Below are 14,773 nucleotides of genomic sequence, written 5' to 3'. Positions count from 1 at the left end.
TGCTAGCATGGACAGCTACAGCATTTAGCTGCATCTAATCTGGACCTCTTCATGTTTGTGCTGTTAGTATCAACTGCAGCATTTTAATGGAAATATCTCACAAATAACATAGTCTGCTATGTGGTAAAAACAATTTTAGTAGTTTATACTTTGATTTTGGTGAGTAAAATTCCAGTATTTGATTATAATGCGATTCGTGTGTATGCCATATTCCAGTTTGCTAACTATGCTCGCTAGTTAGCTGCTAATTTCTGGCTCCAAGACACCAATATGGCAGCAGGCTGAACACTAATCCTGAGGCTTCAAAATGCAGAGTCTAGAAGCAACGATCATTTTTTATTTGCAATTTAAAAAGTTTTACCTCTGTCTGTTCCATTTGGGCTTGTGTAATTATCTAGATGTTTGAGGGAGCTTGATAAGAGCATGTTTTCATGCTGCAATCCTAATGATTGACGAGTAGTAACACATTTGTGCTCTCACTGTGCGACACAGGCCCACAGTTTTGGAGACACGCACAAAGATATAGCCTCCATTCTTCCACCCTGGTCATATTTCATCTGGGTCAGCCCCGAATAGCAAAGTGTGTATGCAGCTTCAGATGAAAAAAAACAAACAAACATACAAATATGCTAACTTAGACAGTGTAATGCTGCAGCAGGCATTTTAAAACAATTTTCAACATTATTTTGACCATGCCACAGATGGGACAAGTACTCATCACAACTAAAAATAATTATTAATCATAACCTAACATAACGCAGTCATCACTCTTGCGAGGCTACTAGGTGCCCTAAAGGTCAGTTTGCCAAACAGCTGAAATAAAAAATCTTCACTCTGTATCTGGTCTAAGTTCATTGAGTGAGGCAGGCCTGGATCCAGGCATCCTCTTCTTCCCCACCTTTTTTCCCCTAACAGATGTACTGAGCTCAGCTCAGCGCATTCCTCCTTAACTTCATATCCGCTCTACAGAGTGCAGCTACTTGCTATCTAAGCACCACCCAAATGACTGGCCCTTTGTCATCTGCAGACAGAGCTAATTTAATTACAGGCCAGAGAGGGATGGAAGGAGGAGGGAGAGAAGGCGAAGGGAAAAGAGGGAGCAGCGGCTCCTTACTATGCACTCTCACCCGACTGTCAATAGCAAATATGAAATATTGACCAAGCAATGCAGACTTTATGAAAAATGTATGACGTCACGCAGCGAGTTAACCAGCCAGGCAGACAGGCAGACAAGCCAGGACTCGGGGAGTGAATTAAGCAAGTGTGCATCTGTGTGTGTGTTGGGGTGTGCCTTTGGTCTCCAGGGGGAAGTAAAACCCCACTGACCCATATACCCCAACATGGATACTACATTATTCAGAGAGAGAATCATAAGCAAAGAGAACCTGTCTCCCTCTTGGTCTACACCTCACATTCTCTTCACATTCTGAAGATCTCTGTCTAAATCACACAGTCACACACACACACACACACACACACACACACACACACACACCCATTCAGACAGCCACTGGATTCAGTTCGATATAAGATGTAAAATCACCTTACAGAGACATCACATTAATTTGGTATGTGTCACTTTATCGCAGGAAGACATTTTAAGCAACTTTACATTTTTGTCAGCTAACAACATATTTTATAGAATCTGTGAGCCCCTTTCATAAAGGCAGTCCTTTCAGGTAATCTGACAGCATCTTAACATATCAGCTTCATGTCTGAATGCTCAATACTGAATACTTTTTCTGTAAAAGTTGAGATTGCAATCTTACTGAGGTGGATCCAGTTTTTTGCCGTCGCTTATCATGGTACGAATGTCAAATCATGCCGCTTGCACGAGAATGCAACTGCCTATGGATCTAAACCAAATGTGTTGCTCTAGACACTAAAACACACAACAGTTTTTGAGAATACTCTAAACAAGAATAATTTGAGGAGGAAAAAAAACAAAAACACTAGTCCATAAAGATCACAGAACACCAAAGACACTCGCCTTTAAAGGCCAGAGACACATGTTTTCTGACTTTTCCAACAAAAACCACAAAACTCCTTTCATGTATGTTGAAATCTAAAATCTCACGTCTTATAAGACTGACATGTCTTTAAAAGACTTTAAGTACAAGTCTTTACTGTGATGAAGACAGAGTCTGTGACATGTCAGAATAATAATGTTCACCAGTAATGACTATAATCTACATTTTGACAAAGTGTTCGCAGGAGCTGAAGTTAGCTTGTTGCTTGCATCCATAAACATTTCCTAACAAAGAAAGCTTTGTAAATCTACAAAGGCAGTACAACAGTTTTTACTTCATTATAATAAATTATTCCTGAAATGGAGACATGATCCGTCACGATCTAAGAGCCACACTTTATGAACCACAGTAAAATAGTTTATCTGTTTCATGTGCAACATCTCTTACAACATTACTGAAATACAGCCAATGAATTATGAAAACTACAGTACAGCCAAAAGAGTCTTGTTTAAATGTATTGAGTCACCCTTAATTTCTTTATACTTTCCCAGGAAATTGGGAAATAAATGCAATAATTAGCAACTAAAACATGCAAACATACATGCAAATATAGTCTATGAGGCAACACTAGACTTAATACAATTCCAATATTATCTTTATTAGTTCTCCAGGCTTCTTGAACGACATCTGAAGCTCTTCTTTGGATGTTTGATGCCTTTAGTTCTGTTCTCTGTCAAAATGATCCCACACGGCTTTAATAATGTTGAATCCACGTTCTGTGGACTGATAAGTTACCATTGTGTGGGTTTTTTTTTTTTTTTTTTAATTCAGGTATGCTTTTACTGCATACCTGAATGTGTGTCTAAGCTCAGTGTCATTCTTTGGACCAAAGCCATTGCCAGTTGGATGCTTTCCAGTTGGTATTGCAGGGCGGTTCAAAATCTGATCTGATTTAGTAATCAAGTCACTTTTGATAAGATCCCCTACACCATTGCCTGAAATGCAGCCCCAAACCACGATACAGTCTCCACCTGAAATTTAAAACCGCAAATTCTTGTATGTTCTACCAGTTCAGTTTCGCTGCACACCATGGCAAAGTATGTTAAATTTTGGGTTAACAACAATTTGGGAATTACTTTGTTGGTGCAAAAATATTACTTTATGCCTGTCAAATTGTGTATTTTTCATATATTGAGCTAAAAGAAATGGTTTAAATTGAAAGATTTTACAGCAGGGTATTAGTAACAAAGTGGCTGAAAATACAATTTAAATATGGTTCTTTAATAAGTCATCTGTTATGTGAGACACAAGTCTGGTTTTTTGAATTAGGAACCTCACCGATTCCTCTGGAAATGGTCTGTTACAAGAACTGAACTGAAATTGAGAGAAAAAGCAGCAAATGTCCAAACAAATACTGAAAGACCTTCAGAATGCAAGCAACACTGTAAAACTAAATAATAATGTAATAGTATACAATTTTAAAGCTTAGTAAGCTGTTATTTGTTGTATTTGAGTGTTTCTTGATAGTTAGGGTTAGGAGTTGAAACCACTAGCGAAAGTAAACAGGAAATGACATTTTGTGAAGACTTCTATGGTGTGGCTGAAGGGAGTGATGGCTAAATCAAGTACAAAATTTAAAAAACAGGTCAAGTAGTGCCGTTTAGAATAAATTTTACAAGATTCACTCTTAAAAGAAAATCTCAGCATAGATAAAATAAGAGTTTAATTCATAATGTCCCAAACAAGCAGAAACTCAGCATTGGCACAAATGTATTTAAACTTGTGATATCCTGAGAGCCTATCAGAAGACTGATGACAGCTGTGAAAACCTCTTTTTTTGTTAACTAAAGTGATCGAGCTGCATTCCCGTACATTTCCTGGTCAGGCGTCAGCAGATTTATGGCCTCGAACAACAAAAGGAGGAAAAATGCTGCGTCGGAAATGTTTCAATAAATAATTCAGCTTATCTGAAGACTTGCACGTAAAAAAGCACACATGCAGACATAAGCAAACCATCACTGCACTGGCTAAATAAACATATTCTGCTAAAGTGCAGGATTGTTTAAGCACATGAATTGGGAGATATACAAAATGCATGCAAATAAAGAGTCCAGGACCAGAGAGACAGAGAGAGGGAGAGTATGTAGGTGTGGCCTGCTCCAGGTATCAGGTGGATCAACAGGGAGCTTGCTAGGTAAGTTGATGAGGTCTCCTGGAGCTTTGATCTCTCTTATCACATGGATTCTGCTCTGCTCGGCGCTGCTCTTCTCTCGACCGCTGCATTCCTCAGAGGCTGACACTCACGCATGTGCGCGCACAGACACACACACACACACTTCAACACTCACAAGACCCTCCATCCGCTGTGTCATCTTGTGCATTCCAGTTATCACTTTATGATGAACTCAACTAATATGAACTCCACCTGCTACACTCCTACATTTCCCAGGATTGTGCGCATATTATTAATAGCTGCAATGATGTACATGCTTCCCTCAGCCCCACAATAAAGTAAGACAGCTCAGAGAATGATGTGTTAAGCGAAACCCTGGTTAAAGATGGCATCTGACTTCACACACATTGTGATCATGAGCGGCCTCATGAGCATCTTCACATTTGCAGTTGGATAACAGTTGCACCTGATATCCATTTACCCCCCCCACCCCACCCCCCACCACAACCACAAACTTCTTTTTTTTCCTTTTGAAATTTATATACTTGTTTGACCAGTTCATTCACCTCCCATAGTTACACTTTGAAGTGTTCCAATAGTACAAAATTTTTTGTCTCAGTCATGCTTCAAAGCCTTTCAAAAATATTGCTCCTGAACATTTTCCATTTATTCTTCTGTGCGATGCTGTCCTCACACGTGTAATAGAACACACACACACACACACACACACACACACACCCTGACCTTCACCAATGAGCTTTTCTCATCCGAGCTAAAGAATTCCCACTTGCATACTATGTGTTATTCCCACACAAACACAGATACACACACCTGCAAGTCTCATCATCAACACCAGCCTCATTCCTTTCCCCAGTTATTCTCCGGTGCACACACACACATACATACACGCAGTGAAGAAACAAGAGTGTAAGTGTAAAAGTTGACCTCTTTAGCTACACTGAGAGTTTACCTGCATTAAATATTACAGTTAAGTTAAGTCAATTCTTAAAGCCTTGTTTTTCCATGAATATGTGCAGTATTATTTTAGTCTCCGTATTCTGTAACCATGTACCCAAACAGATATTGCTTGATTACGCTGCTTTAACTTTTAACAAACAAATGTGTGTGAATGCATGCAGTCATTTCCTTATGTCAAACCTAGAGCCAAAAGACTAAAAAAAGTAAACATGGGTCTCGACTGTGAGTAAATGTTTCCTGTTGAGAAAATAGTAACATGGAGATGGAATGACCTGTTTTGAGATGAAAGAGAGGGGAACAAATACAGACATAATCAAAGGTGAACTATACTTGTTAGATGTGCAGGCACATCAGTCCTGCTGTGAGATTTCTGCCTCCAGCCCCAATCGAATGGGAGGATGGAATATTTGTGGAAAGTCTGAATTCTGAACAGTTTCTTAAAAAAAAAAAAAAAGTGATTATCTTGTTAAGTTTTTTCTTTTTCTGCTTTCCAATGCAACTTTCAGCGCAGTAAGCACCGCGAGGGTTCAGTGACCTTCATTACAACAAGGTGAAGGCGCAAATCTCAGAAACAGACATTTAAAATACAGCCAAAGCTGTTTGCACGGCTAGATATCCATAGAGATAACAAGAAAATGGAACCGTTTTCACACAAGCTCTGAAGGCCTAAACTTTTCCATTAGACTTCAGCCAACAGAGCAGAGTGTGAGAATGCAACTGTCACACAGTTCTTGGTCTTTTAGGGTTTCTGTGCCTCCTTTTGCTTTGCCTTTTCCTCTCTTTCTTTCTTTCTTTGCCTGTGTTGGTAGACACATGATCTAAGAGAGCTTGTACGCTGTTACATTATGTTACAAGTGATAATAATGAGCTCTGTTAAGTGTGCACGCTTACTGACTGCACATCTGACTTGCATATGCATGTGTGTCTTTGTGTGTGTGCGTCTTTAGGAAGATGTATGTGGCCGTCTTTAAATGGCCTTGAGTTAATGGCCTGCCTCCTCACTGTAGAGTAGCTGAATCAAGTGGCTCTAATGGGACCAATATATCTGCCTAAGCGCCGCTTATCACACCAGCTCGACGGATGGGAGGATGAAAACATGAGGGAGAGAGGGAGACAGAAAAACAGATGTGCACTCCAGAGAGCGACACGGCTTTTTTTCAAGCTTAAAAAGTGCAAGGATGTGCACACGCATGTCACAAATGTAAGGGTGTAACGGTGAAAATTGATGACAGTCTTTAAAGTGTTATATAGTCGCTTCAAAGGACGAGTCACTGGGATGTCCTGCCATGGTGTACTCGTGTCTGTACACTGTTTGTTTGTTTCTATTGGCTACTGTACAGCATCTAGCTGGTAAACCTGTGTTCTAATCAAAGCGCGTGTGTCCCATTTGGAAAATGCCTTTCCCAACGCCAGATGACATGTGAATCCACCGAAAGCCGAGATGGTCCAGTTTCCACCGGCACTTAAAGGCAGCATGTATTTGTAGATCTGTGTGGAGCTGCACACGTGTTTATTTGCCAAGTTGTTTTGCACGTGTTCAGATTGCTTGGCTTTTGCGTGTAGACTGGCACGTGCATTTGTGAGAACTAAAATTGCTGCACACACATCAGTAAATCTTTGTCTTTCTCTGTGAATCATGTAGCGTGCATCTGTGTCTACTTGGGAACTACAGCTTTTTTCTTCTAAACGGATTCATGGTCAGACGGTGTGAAAGTCCCGTCTTTCATTGCTTAACCCACTCTGGACTTGTGACATGGCGGCAAAAGTAATTGTGAAACTGTGCATAACCTTTTGTCTTTAATTGTGTTTCTGCAGGCTATATGACGATGATGATTATGATAAAAAAAATAAATACATTCAGCCCTTTCACTGCTGAATGGAACAAACTCAATTTACATTTGTTTCAGTAGAAATTCCTTAATGAAGACCTTAATACAATCAGTGGCATAAAAAGGAACCGTTGACAGTCTGGAGCTGCCATACTTCTGATTCATTTCCAATCTAAATGCAGAAAGCACACATTGAAAAATAATACAAAAATGTCTCAAAATGTAAAAGTACGTCCCTCGCCCTTCCTTAAACCCAGACTAATCCCCTCTGTCCATCTCTTTATTTTCCTCTCACAGCCGATCCCGACAGAGGTGGCTTATCTGATTCTGGGCAGCTCTGGTTGCTATCCAGCGCATATTTGAGCCCGTCAGAGCACAGTGGTGCTGCCAGCACAGTTTTTTCCAGGAGTGTGTCTGGCGGCTGCTTGTGTAATGGACTTTTTCCTCCTCCTCCACCTATACAGTAAACAGACCTCGCCCTGTCCACAACGCCACTTTGCATTCATAAAACCCACTGAAAACTCACAGCAGAATTGTGTTTACTACCTGTCTGAGGCAACATAATCAACTCTGTCCAGTGTTTATCATAGTCTGCTGTATAAAGCAAACCCTCAAAACCAGTCACCAACGACTGTTTATTCCTGTTTTTATTACCTTATTTATCACCGGCTCTTTTGTAGAAACTACAAAATAAAGTGCAAGACGAGGGAATTATGCACTGCAGTGGCACAGAAATTATTTGAATCTAATACTTGCTGCAAAAACAGCATCCCGGGAGTATTAAAGCAATCCATCACAAATATAGTTACAGAACAAACTAAAATATTTCTTATTTAAAAAGCCCCTATTCAAAGAGCCATTCTACAGCATATTCAGATTTTCTATGCTTAATGCAAAGAGACTAATGCTTATGTGGCATTTTAAATGTTGCTGAGTCTAAAATATATCCTCTGATACATCAAGATCAAAATGTTAAACTTCCAACAATAATAGTCTCCATTATGAATGAGCATGATCAAGTAAAACGCATGCTCGACCAATTAAAGGATGAAGCAAATCCAGCCCTCCCAACCACAGCTGTTCACTCCATCATTCTGCCTGAACTTTCCTGGACTAGTCTGGACCAGCAAGACTACCGTATTTTCCGCACTATAAGGCGCACTTAAAATCCTTTAATTTTCTCAAAAATTGGCAGTGTGCCTTATAATCTGATGCGCCTTATCTATGAATTATGGCTGTGTTTACTGACCTCAAACCAATTTTATGTGGTACACGGCGCTCAAAAATCTGTCAAAAAATGTTTTAGTAGGATTTGGCTAAGCTACGAAGCTGCACCGCCTCATGGACTGTCTGAGCATTATGGCTACCGTAGTCAGGAGCCTCGTGACTCGTAGTAATCTGGGTCCAAAACTCCGTCTGCGTCAGGTCCCAAAGTCAAACGAACACTGTGTAAATTCTTTCATCTTTAATAAAATGATCAGTGTTGCTGCTTTAACAGGTGTAACAATTAAGTTTAACATCCAGGCATCCATGAAAACAGAATTTATTAAATTTTACAGAGTTAGAAGTTAGCAGGAAGTTAGCAGAAAGTTAGCTCGCTAGTTTCGCTAGTTACCTAAACATGTTCTGACTGAGAGATTTCTGGGCAAAAATAAAACGTACAGCTCTGCTATCACTTCCAACATAAATGAAGACAGAAAACTACACAGCAGTAACGTTTGTAGGGTTACTGAAGTTGGACTAACTGGTATATAATGTGTGCTAGTGCTCGTGATCGCTAGCAACACAGCTATGTTAGCATAACAAAGCCTAACACAGTGAACCTGGAGAATGAAAGCTAACCTTTTTCCTCTTGATAAAAGTTCCCGATGTTTTTTTTTGACAAATGCAATCGCATGGAAAATTGCTGTAAACGGACCAAACTTCAGTAGGGGAGAACAACTGAGATAATCCAGCCACGATATGAGGTTAGTAATTAATGTAAGATAAGATAACCTTTATTAGTCCCACACATGGGAAATTTGTTTTGTTACAGCAGAAAGTGGACAGTGCAAAGTTACATAGCAAAAATTAGAAAAAAAAAAACACTGGAACAACATATACTGTTGTTCCAGTGTTTATAGAGCAGCTACTAGAGAATTAATCAATGATGAATCAATGGTACGGAAGTGGAGGAAGCAAGAGGAATGAGTTGAGTAAAGTTTGACTTATCTGACTGTTTTGTTTCATTTAATGCGCCTTATAATCTGGTGCGCCTTATGTATGAAAAATACAGTATGTTGAAAGGCAGATATACAACAAAATTCCCAGCAGGAGACGCTCATCCTCTGAAGCAAATCGTTGTTCGTTATATGGAAATACTTTGGATTTACTTCAAATGATGTTAACCAAGAATAAACACATGCAAACAGTGCTTAGAGTCGTGTCTGTGCCGCAAAGAAACAAAGCCAACTTATCCAACCACCTGAAAACACGCCACAAACTGCAATATGATGACTGCATGAAGGCAAAGACAAACGATGCAATGGTTGCTTACTTTAATCGTCCAACTTCAACTCAAGACGTCCATGAAAGCGACCTGTACAGCTCCTCGGAGTATCGAGCACAGTCACAATTCATTTGGTCAAGAATCAGCAGCATCCACTAAAAACAATGAGTTACAAATGTAATAGGAAAATGGCCAACATACTGAACAAAAGATGCGTTATCCTCCAAGTATTTTTCCATGTTTTGTATCTAAAGGTACAAAATAAATAAATTAAACAAAATTAAAATAAATAAATCACTCAAAGTACAAATGAATCACAAGAGTGGCTTTCCTGAATGACCTACAAGTGTGTAAGATTAGTGGCGATACAGCACATTGACAGGACATTTTACCGTCCATTATGGCAGATTAATGCTGAACAGTTTGCTTGTTGCCATGACAAATCTCTGCGGAGCGCTTGACACCAGTGAGTAACACTTAAGCGCTGTCATCCTCACAGCCCACATATTTTCCTCTTAAGAAACTGAGTGACAGGAAATACTCTGGTGCAGACTAATTCAGCATTATATGACTATTAGGATCGTCAGTCTCCAGCTGAATGAATGCATCCATTTTCTTATGTTAGCTTTCTTGAAATTTTATATTTAACTATCATATTCAGCTCACAATACACAGGAAAGTGCTTGTGAAAACATGACCACAATTTGGGTGAAGACCCATTAGGCGATCACTGTGTGCAAGTTTCACTAAAATCTGAGAAATATTCTAGAGAGATCCTTTAAAGCAATTCTTAGGAACGTGGATAGAGAGATGGATGCGTCATCATGCCATAAGCTTATCAGCTCTCTGGAAGGATGAGCTAAAAAGGATAAAAGGATAATAAACAAAGTTAAAATAAAAGAAACAGGTTTACAAAGATGCAAAAACACACTGTGGGGGGTGGGGGGGGTAGTGTAATTGTGTTAGGTCCTGGAGGATCAAAGAAGAAGTGAAAGAAGGAACGCATCCGTACCTGGGGAAACTAAAAGAGAAGAGGGTAAACGGAGAGACTTAAGACTTAAAACAAACTGAAAAGTAACAAACTAATAACAGAAACTATTGTAAGAAATTGGTATAGGCATTTTTTTTATTATTATTTTTTTGGGTGGGGTTTCGGGGTGGGATTGGTAAAACTTTTGCAGTATCATTTTACGAATGTAGTGCTGTGACACTTCGAGAGTTTAAGTTGTTAATGATAACATGTGAGGTGACAGCTGATTCTCACATCATATTACAAGTGTGGAAACCTGCCACTGTCTGGTTCATGGGCCAACAAATTTATTTATTTATTTATTTTATTTTTATTTATTTTTTTTTACACATGCCACCATAGAACCCATACTAGGTAAGCTAGCCCCTTATTGCTCTCTCTCCACCTATATCACATTTGATTAATGCAAACGTGTGCTTGAGCCATCAGCAAAATGAACTATTATTCTGGCATTTATTCAGAAAAAAAATGAAAAAGCCGCTCCAAGATGTAGAGCATTAGAACCTTTAGTTCTAATGTATCCTAAATCAAGAAGCCCAACTACCAGGTGAAGTACATGTGAGCACCAAAACACACATGTTAGCTAAATAACAACAACAACAAAAAAAAATACTACAATACCGTTCCACCTGGAAAGAACTAAATAGGATCTATAAACCCTCCTTTGTGTTTCTTTACTTTTTACCAGCACCCACCAATCTATCATTCCCTACTTTCAATTATTCTATTAATTGTGCAAACCGCACGCGCTCACAGCCTGAGGTGATGTCTGCAAAATGTTTATTTTGTCTGGCTGTCAAAAAAGTTCAGCAGAACTGCTATAATTGTGCAATTCATTATGAATCAATGCAATTTAATTAAGTGCAGCGACGCAACAGCACTCTGGGTTTGTAAAACTATTTTCAGTTCTGGCTGCCATTTTCTTCACATAAAACGAAACGCCGGGATCTGCGGCCATTCCCTTATTGTTTGGCACCAAGCCCAAACGCTGCAGTAAACATATTCTTTTCAGCAGGCGGCTCTTTTCAATCTCTCTGATTTGAGTTGCCATGTGAAAAATATACTATTGCGCCACTTAAACACCCCTGTGTACCCCAGTTTTGGACAGCACAAAAGCTCTTATTGATTTTTAAAATCAACAAATCAGACCCACATTTTGTTTTCCTCCAAATGACTTAAAACCAACTGTAAACCACACCAGCTAAACTCTTGCTGGGGTAAAGTACAGAAGTTGAAACTGTGTCAGATTAAGTTGTAAGCCAGCAGATTTGGGCAGCATTTATTAAACATTAGGACTGCATCAACACAGCACTCCTATTTCTTTTCATCAAACTAAAGCGTGGGCAGAATCTCTGACAAAACAACACAGGGTTGGCAAGGGAACAAAAAAAAAAAAAAAAAAGTTTCTTCTGCCAATAAAATCAATATCAGCTGGCAAAACACAGCATAGGCTAAGACATGTAAAACAATGTTAATATGAAACTCACCGAAATCCAGATAAATGTGATGGGGTAACACCTGCCCAGCTTCAGCTCGAGGCATACAAATCACAAGTACTGTGACTTTTTTTGCATCAAAATGAAGATTCATAAACTATATGCTAAACCAAATAAATACTTTAAAAAGAAAAAAACTACCACTGTTAATGCAAAAGAAATATATAAGCAGTATTTTCTTTTAACGAGGGCTGCAAAACATCAATTCTTAAATGTGCTGGCTTACATAGTTAAGCCCTCTAATATGATAGTGCACTGATTACACTTTTAAAGACTTTTAAAGCTTAAATCCACAACCTCTGCTGTAGTTAACATTGAAAACCTACTCAGACAAGTTTGTACAAGATTTAAAAAGAAAGTAAAGCCTGGCCTCAGTCCAATAACCCCTTTGTCTCTCCCTCTTGCTTCTGTTACTTTCCTCTACCCTCGATCACCCTCTAATAATGCCCTCTTCTGTGTGAACAAGTGTGCCCGCCTGGTTTACAGAGCAGGGAGTAAATATTTAGGAGGGAGGTGGAGGAGAGGACCAAGCGAGTGTTGGATAAATCAGAGAGGAGGAGGATTATGTTAATGTGTCCAAACAACTACGGTCAAATCCCGGGACAGAAAGAAAGAGACTGATGAGACAACGAGGGAAAGGAAGGGGAAGGGAGATGAACTGAGCGATGCTAGAAATGCAACCGCTTAGTGAGATATAAATGAGAAAGTCTTGGATGAAAAACAAAAAAGCAAAGGGAGTTGGGCGTGCAGGATTCCTGTGGTCAGAGGGCAGAGACAAGGAGGCTAAGGAGGCTGCAAGGACAGAGGGGTTCAGACAGAGAGAAAAAAACATGAGGGGGACGCAGAGAGAAAATCAACACATAGAGAAGGAGGGAATGGGGTCCTAATCTTCTTCGCTCCCACCTTCAGATCAGCTGAGCTCCTGCGGTCACAGCTGCTCTCTGATTGGCTAAGACTGCAGAGAGTGGTGGATTAAAGGACAGAAGGGGGTACTTCTTAGTTTTTGGTGGTTTGTGTGTGTGTGTGTGTGTGTGTGAGAGTGTGTGTGTGTGTGTGTGTGTGTGTGTGTGTGTGTGTGTGGCGGGGGGGTGGGGGGGTCGTCTATATATGAATGCCCTTGTGAGAATCACTTTAATGCAAGGACACGGTGTTCACTCCTCACTTATTTTTGTTGAGAGGATTTGATCTTGAGTTTGGGGTCAGGATTAGACCATTAAGTCCTGCACATATCTGAGGCCTTATCAATTCCCTTTAAAGTGTAGATTAGACTTGTCTGCACTTTTTTTCAAGTTCAACTGGAAAAAGTTCATTTGAAAAATACAAAAAGACCAGACTTCAAACTGAAGCTCAAAAAAAAAAAAGACAAAAATTAAGACATTTTAATATTTTTAAAGACTTAGATGACAAATATTTGATAACTCTAACTAAACTTAAAAACTCTAAAAGACACTTGCATAAAAGGTTTCATTAAAACATTTACTGGTGGCAGTTCCAGAGGTCTTTTAAAACATTTACACTCACAAAGTCGTGAATACCAAGTCAGTGAGTTGTTCAAATGATTTCTTCTCATGAATATGGTAAACATTACACCACCTGGAGGCCCAGTTATACCTGACAGGAGGGTCCTCACAAGTTGGAATGCCAAACGTGTGTGTGTGTGTGTACATATACCTGTGAATGTGTGCGTTTGAGTTTTTAGTACACACACCCGCTTCCCAAACCTCACACACTTGTGTGAGCTGACAGCAGAGGAAGCCAAGTCTCATGCAGCGCTTTCAATCTCACTCAACAGAGATTTTCCTCTTCCATTTCATTTTACATTCACGGTCAACACACACACACACACACACACACACACACACACACATATATATATATATCTCCTTTGCACCCCCTGTCTTCTCACTAGCTGAAATCATTTACTCTTGCGCAACCTCGGCCGCTTTCAACTCAGCAGGACTCCAACACTGTTGCAACGCATCAGTGTGTGTGTGTGTGTGTGTGAGTGAGTGAGTGAGAGAGAGGTGCGCCTAGCTCAGTGTAAGTAAAATGCAGAGAGAGAAATAACTTGAAGGATGACCTATAACAGTGAGGGAGGATGATGCAGTAGGAGGAGATGAATGGTGAAATAACACATGATGTATTAGTTGTCCCAGGTTATCTTGTCTTATCTGCTGTTGTTATGAATATCCAGTGTTACTGTGTGCTAATAAATTGTATTGCCTTGAACTGGGAAAAGAGGTCAGAGAAATTGAAAGCCTGATAAGATATGATGGAAGACAGAAAAATGAGTCATACTGCAGCTGTTGGACGGGGTTTTTACAAAGGGAACGGTCGCAGTCAAAAGGTGAGCACGGCTCTATGCCAATCACATTCACTGTGAGAGAGGACAGTCACAGCAAGGCCCAGGGCTGGACTGGGACAAAAAAAATCGGCCCGGGCATTTTGACTAGAGACCGGCCCACAAAGTATTATAGGAAAAACCATAAAGCCGTTGAATGAAAACAAACGCTGTTGTCACAGTGATGTACACTGTCGTGTTGGTATATATGTATCAGTCTAATAAACCTCTACCATCCTTCCTATTCTGGTATTCTAAACAGTACCTGAAAGTAGACTGCTTGGTCGAGTTAACCTCCTGAACTATCTAGAACACATGGTGAAAACCTGAAATTAAGACAGAGAAGACTAGAGGTGAGACATGATCATTACAGATTACTGATGACAGATTTAGATATATTTTCATAAACAATTAATTTGCCACATCAATAAAGGGCAGGGCAGGGCAAAATATTTTTTCTAACATGGC

At 39.7% G+C, this 14,773-nt stretch overlaps 1 protein-coding gene across 3 annotated transcripts in view; it reads right to left on the bottom strand.

Moving 5' to 3' along the window:
• Positions 1 to 14,773, bottom strand: part of lrp4 (low density lipoprotein receptor-related protein 4) — a 109,231-nt gene that overhangs the window by 37,886 nt on the left and 56,572 nt on the right. The gene's annotated exons all lie outside the window — the stretch shown is intronic.

The sequence above is a fragment of the Perissodus microlepis genome, chromosome 1 (genome assembly GCF_051167445.1).
Source record: "Perissodus microlepis isolate ML-2025 ecotype Zambia chromosome 1, ASM5116744v1, whole genome shotgun sequence".
Lineage (NCBI taxonomy): Eukaryota > Metazoa > Chordata > Actinopteri > Cichliformes > Cichlidae > Perissodus > Perissodus microlepis.
Note: the sequence above shows the minus strand (reverse complement) of the source record. Positions and strands in the feature narration are given on the sequence as shown.